Source organism: Podarcis gaigeae, assembly GCF_964106915.1.
Source record: "Podarcis gaigeae genome assembly, chromosome: 9".
NCBI lineage: Eukaryota > Metazoa > Chordata > Lepidosauria > Squamata > Lacertidae > Podarcis > Podarcis gaigeae.
In genome coordinates, this window is record NC_139685.1 from 75,889,524 (window position 1) to 75,896,748 (window position 7,225).

Genomic DNA, 7,225 nt, shown 5'->3' on the forward strand with positions numbered 1-7,225 from the left:
ATTTCGGAGCAACTGGGCAAGCTTTTCTAACCAGAAATGTTTTTAGTGGGCAATGGAAAAAACCACAGTGGTACCTCTGGTTACATACTTAATTCGTTCCGGAGGTCTGTTCTTAACCTGAAACTGTTCTTAACCTGAAGCACCACTTTAGGTAATGGGTCCTCCCGCTGCTGCCACGCGATTTCTGCTCTCATCCTGAAGCAAAGTTCTTAACCCGAGGTACTATTTCTGGGTTAGCGGAGTCTGTAACCTGAAGCGTATGTAACCTGAGGTACCACTGTGCATTGAAAGTTCCTTGCCTGGTGTCAATAGGCAGGGAGTTCCAAAGTTTGAGTGATGCTACACTAAACGACGGACTTTTTTACAAGTCCAAAATGGATATTGTTTGGCACCTGTGGCAGTGACAGTTCCGCCAATTGAAGCCGTTGAGTGGGTGCATCTGGGGTGTGATGGCCTGGGAATCTGATTCAGAGGCTGAACCTGAGGAATCCCAGCCTGCACAGGAGTCCCCGCCTCCAGGGCCGGCTGAGCCGGGACAGGGGCTTGAATCTGAAGGGTCCTCACCTGTGCCGGATCCTCAGGAACAGGCACCAGCTCTGTCTGCTCTGGCTCCTGAGGTGATGGAGGACCCATTGCCTGCAGGTGCTCCTCTCCCAGCCCTGTCAGGGGAAGATGAGGTTGCCTCTGGGTCCAGTAACCCTCCAGGCTCTCCTGAGCTGCAGAGGCTCAGGGCAGAGAGGCGGAGGGAACTGGTTTCTCCCAGGAGGAGTGCTTGCCTCCAGGCCAGAGGAGGCGAGTCACCTGTGGACCGGGGCCGCCCTATGCCTCGGGGCAGATAAAAGCCGGCCAGCCCAGTCCCAGGTTGTGGGAGCAACATTGCTGGAAACCTGTTCCTGCCGGCACCCTGACCTGCTCTCCTGAGTTCCTGACCACGCCCGACTCCTCGCTTTGGACCTCGCTTCACCCCTAACAGACAGCCTCCTTACCCTCGACTTAGGACCGGACTTAAACCACGCCGCACGGTAACTTCCCCCGGGACCAGCACATGGGGGGTGTTGATCTTGTTGCCATGCCTGCAGAAAGAAAGACGTAGCCGCAGGACACCAGAGTTCGCAACTTGGCTGTTCCCTATAAAACATCCACGCATTACCTGCCCACACAGTGTTATAGAGCGACCAGGTCTCTACATTCCCTGTGCAGTGTTAATATGAGCACTGACCAATGTGGCGAACACAAATGTAATTGCAGCGCAAAGGTTTCCATAGTGGTACGGAAGCCGGAGGATGCTATGAAAAACGGTGTCTTAATAGCTCTTTACAAGCCCGGTGTAAAGAATCGTTAAAGCAGGCGGAGGCCGTCGTGCCGTCGTGTACCTTGGGTCCCTGTAAGCTAAACGGACCATTTGAAATAATCTTGTCGGGGAAGAGGCTTATCTGCCTATAGAAGGCAGAAAACATCGGTGCTTTTCTCCTAGTGCCAGTTGATAATGCTGACTTAGGCACAATAGAAGAAATTCCTTCGGCTTCTGTTCCACAATAGGATGGAATAAGCCATAGCTGGGAAGGGAAGGGAAGGGAAGGGAAGGGAAGGGAAGGGAAGGGAAGGGAAGGGGTGAGCTTGTGAACAAACTAGCTTGACTCACACATTGCTCTGACTCAGACAGGACAGAGCAGGGCCCTAATATTACGTCCCCCTTCTGATTTTGCCCTGGTGTCCACACTTTGAGCAAAGACCTCTCAAAAGGGGCCAGTGGGGGGACATGATAGCAGAACACAGCCAGGAGTTGTGGCCCCGTCATTTGGGCAAATCTCAGCTCCATCTGGTACGCAGGATGAGACCCTCCCTGCCCGCAGACTGTCTCGCTAGAGTGGTGCATGCTCTGGTTATCTCCCGCTTGGACTACTGCAATGCACTCTACATGGGGCTACCTTTGAAGGTGACCTGGAAATTACAACTAATCCAGAAAGTGGCAGCTAGACTGATGACTGGGAGTGGCCGCTGCGACCATATAACACAGGTCCTGAGAGATCTGCATTGGCTCCCAGTACGTTTCTGAGCACAATTCAATAGTGTTGGTGCTGACCTTTAAAGCTTTAAAGTCCAATTAGTCGGCCAATTGGTGCCAAAGAAGGATAGAACTTTTTTTATGTATGCTACAGCAGCAGCAAGAATACTCATCGCAAAGCATTGGAAAACACAAGATCTACCCACCGTGGAAGAATGGCAGACGCAAGTAATCGACTATATGGAGATGGCTGAAATGACTGGCAGAATCCGAGATCAGGGAGAAGAGTTGGTGGAAGAAGATTGGAAGAAATTTAAAATTTATTTACAGAAGCATTGTAAAATGTATGAATGCTCATGACATTAAAATAATATGAAGGGGTTCTGGTGACATGAGAAATTTGAGTTTATAAAATTGGGAGGTAAAAGATTTAAGGGTAAAGTAGTAGGATTTGAATTTGCTGAACTAATTGTCAAATTGGGATACAAAAAAGGGAGGCGTGAGGAAGTCAGGAAAGTAAGTCAATCAAAGATAAGAATCTAAAAAGAGAGATTTTTGTTTTTCCTTTTGTGTGATTTTTGATGTTGTTGGATTTTGTTGTTGTATGTGCATTTTTTCTTCTTCTTTCTTTTCCTTTGTATGTTGTTATCTCTTAAAAAAATCTAATAAAATATTATTATAAAAAAATAAAGCCCTAAATGGCCAAAGGTCCTGTATACCTGAAGGAGCATCTCCACCCCCATCATTCAGCCTGGACACTGAGATCCAGCGCCGAGGGCCTTCTGACGATTCCCTCCCTGCAAGAAGCCAAGTTACAGGGAACCAGACTTCTTGGTAGTGGCACCCACCCTGTGGAACTCCCTCCCTTCAGATGTGAAGGAAATAAGCAGCTATCTTATCTTTAAAAGACATCTGAAGGAAGCCCTGTTTAGGGACGTTTTTAATATTTAATGCTGTATTGTTTTTTAACACTCGATTGGAAGCCTCCCAGAGTTGCTGGGAAAACTCAGACAGATGGGCGGGGTATAAATAATAAATTCTTATTATTATGAAGGAGCGTCTCCACCCCCATCATTCTGCCCGGACGCTGAGGTCCAGCGCCGAGGGCCTTCTGGCGGTTCCCTCATTGCGAGAAGCAAAGCTACAGGGAACCAGGCAGAGGGCCTTCTCAGTAGTGGCACCCACCCTGTGGAACGCCCTTCCAGCAGATGTCAAAGCGATAAACAACTACCTGACATTCAGAAGACATCTTAAGGCAGCCCTGTTCAGGGAAGTTTTTAACGTGTGATATTTTACTGTATTTTTGGTTTTTATGGAAGCCGCCCAGAGTGGCTGGGGAGGCCCAGCCAGATGGGCGGGGTATAAATAATAAATTATTATTATTATTATTATTATTATTATTATTATTCACATGGAAGAAACCAGAGGCTTTTCCTTTGGGAGTTATGGGACTAGAGATACCTAAACAATATAAAAATCAATTTATGTATGCAACCACGGCTCCCCGAATGTTATTCGTCCAAGGGTGGAAGGAAGAAAACGTCCCGACAAAAGCGGAATGGCAACAGAAACTCTTGAACTATGCAGAAATGGCGAAGCTTACCGGAAGAATAAGAAATCTAGACGACAAAGTTTTTAATGTAGAGTAGAAATCGTTTATTGAATGTTTACAAAAATATTGCAAGCTGATTAAGACATTAGCAGGACTGATGTAAAAAAAGAGCAGTGATATTAAACAATTATTGATTATATGTGATAAACAATAAATAGGTTTAATTTGGAAATGCAGTAGAACTATTATAAATATAAGGAACCGCAAAAAGAGGAGGAGAGAGGAGTGGAAAGATGATATGTGTAATAACTTTATTTCTAAAGAGGGTTTTTTTGCTTTTTGTTTGTTGTAAATGAAAATTAAAAATATATATTTTTAAAAAATCTTATGCACATGGATAGCCTAGGAAAGGGGCTTTCTTCTTGCCTCCTGAAACTGCAAGTAGAAGGAGATATTCTGCCTGCTGCTGATGGCATAACAAGCTATTCAGACCAGGAACACAGTGCCCTGAACGCCACAAGGCCAATTTCTTTCAGCTTGACATATACCAACGGCAAAGACTATTTAACCCCTAAAAGCCACCTCGTTCTTTCGCAGAGACCTTCCTCCAATATTGTGCTTGCCTTTGCAAACCTCTGTTAGGCTGACGATGGAATCGCCTACAAAATTTGGCTGAACTTGCTACGTGCATTTTTCTCTTTCAGGGGAAAAGAAAGAGGAATAGTCAACGAATACCTGCACTAGTCAAGGCCTGAGAGTAAGGGTCCGGCGAGGTTTTCAAAACCAATGAACAATGGCATCAACAAGACATGGTTTCAGAAGGCAGGGTTGCCACTTGGCAAGTCAGAGCAGGAGATATTCTGGAAGGCAGAGGAATGTGGCATTCAGAGGGTGGCGACGCCACATTGCAGAGGATGGAACAATCTAGTTTTCTGTAGCACATTCCTTGGACTACTGCAATGTGCTCTACGTGGGGCTACCTTTGAAAGTGACCCGGAAACTGCAATTAATCCAGAATGCGGCACCTAGACTGGTGACTGGGACTGGCCGCCGGGACCACATAACACCGGTCCTGAGAGATCTGCGTTGGCTCCCAGTATGTTTCTGAGCACAATTCAAAGTGTTGGTGCTGACCTTTAAAGCCCTAAACGGCCTTGGTCCTGTATACCTGAAGGAGCGTCTCCACCCCCATCGTTCAGCCCGGACACTGAGATCCAGCACCGAGGGCCTTCTGGCGGTTCCCTCATTGCGAGAAGCCAAGTTACAGGTAACCAGGCAGAGGGCCTTCTCGGTGGTGGCGCCCACCCTGTGGAACACCCTCCCTTCAGATGTGAAGGAAATAAGCAGCTATCTTATCTTTAAAAGACATCTGAAGGCAGCCCTGTTCAGGGAAGTTTTTAATATTTAATGCTGTATTGTTTTTAACATTTGATTGGAAGCTACCCAGAGTAGCTGGGGGAATTCAGCCAGATGGGCGGGGTATAAATAAATTATTATTATTATTATTATTATTATTATTATTATTATTATTGGAAAGAGCTGATTCCAAGGCGATTTACTTTGCTTGTGCAACTACAGCACCCAGCGTGAATGGATTATCATCATCAGAAGCAGCAAAAATAAAATAAAAAGTGAATACAATCCTAGGCTGCATCAATGGAAGTTTAATGCCCACATCAAAGGAAGGAATAGAGCCTCTCTATTCTGCCTTGGTCCGATCCTGCCAGGAATCCTGTAGATTTGATACAAGTTTTGATAGTCAGCGCCCCCTGCTGCCAACTTCTTGCCTCTTAGTGCCCCCTAGGTAATCCTACCACACCCCGGGGAGAGTTGCCACCGACATCAGGAACTGCTGGTATAGACAATGTTACGTATAATTGTTTAATTGTACACTGAAATGGAAAATAGCTCCCTATATGTTCTGTATATGTATTGCTAAAGGGAACATTGGGGAAATTCCACTGAAGCTACGTAGGAGCAGCAGAACACCTAACAGTTGCTGATTAATGAGTAATGTATGGTGGACATCTGATGGGAGGGCGTTCCACAGGGCAGGCGCCACCACCGAGAAGGCCCTTTGCCTGGTTCCCTGTAACTTGGCTTCTCACAAGGAGGGAACTGCCAGAAGGCCCTCGGAGCTGGACCTCCGTGTCCGGGCAGAACAATGGAGGTGGAGATGCTCCTTCAGGAATACAGGACCAAGGCCGTTTAGGGCTTTAAAGGTCAGCACCAACACTTTGAATTGTGCTCAGAAACATACTGGGAGCCTATGTAGATCTTTCAAGACCGGTGTTATGTGGTCCCGGCAGCCGCTCCCAGTCTCCAGTCTAGCTGCCACATTCTGGATTAGTTGTAGTAGTAGCTAAATGATGGTTTGGATGGGTTAAGAAGGGAGTTATAAGTAACCATCTATATATATATTAAATCCTAGATATCAGCTTCAGTGTGTATGTTGGTAACAACTATTTGCTAAAGAGCTGTTTAGTAAAATATGTTTGTGTTATGTAACGGCTCATTATCAAGGTAACAACATTCATACATATAGGATTCATGCTTGCTGTATCTATAGCAACTGGCTATTTCGGGGGGGAACAGTCTTGTGGGTGGCTAATTATCATCAAAGTAGTTTGTGCACCCCCAAAATATATTAAAACGAGATGAGTCACACAAATTTGCAAGCCAGGTGACCCTCTTTCTGAGACGTATTGCTGACTATTGCACTTCGGCATACAACAAAGAGAACGGATCTTTGTTATGGGACTAGGTCTGTTTCAAGTGAGCGCTACAACAAAATGTTGCAGCGTATTGCCAACACACCCACCCACCCCAAAACAGGACAGTTCTTGTTTAAATATTCCATCCTCCAGGATAATACAAGCAAGCCTCCCCAACCTGTTGCCCTCCAGGTAGCCGTGATGGTTGGGGATGATGAGAATTATAGTGCAAAACATATGGAGGGCACCAGGTTGAAGAATGCTGAATTATATAAGACCAAGATGGTGAAGGACCTGGGAACCAAGCCTTATAAGGGAGCTGTGTGTGTTTAGCTTGAAAAGGAGGAGAATGAAAGGAGATATGATAGACATATTGAAATACGTTAAGGGCTGTCACATGGAGGACGAAGCAGGCTTGTTTTTCCTGCTCCAGAGAGTAGGACTCGAACCCAAGGCTTCAAGCTACAAGAAAGAAGATTGCGACTAAACATCAGGAAGAAATTTCTGCTGGCAAGAGTTATTTGGCAGTGGAACTGATTCCCTAAGAAGGTGATGGACTCTTCCCTCATTGGAGGTTTTTCAGCAGAGGTTGGGTGGCCATCTGTCATAGATGCTTGAGCTGAGATTCCTGCATTGCAGGGAGTTGGACTACATGACCCTCAGTGTCCCTTCCAACTCTACAAGCCCTTTGTGGCTTAGGGCCCTCATATTTATGGGACCTCCTCTCCTGGTATGCCCTGCGGATGACCTTAAGGTCCATGAATAACCATCGTTTAGAGGTCCCGGGCCCTAAGGAAGTCAGACTATCCTCCACCAGGGCCAGGGCCTTCTCAGTGATGGCTCCGACCTGGTGGAATGCTCTGTTCCATGAGACTAGGGCCCTTCAGGATTTAACTTCCTTCTGCTTAGCCTGTAAGACAGAGCTATTCCACCTGGCTTTCAACTTGAACTTAG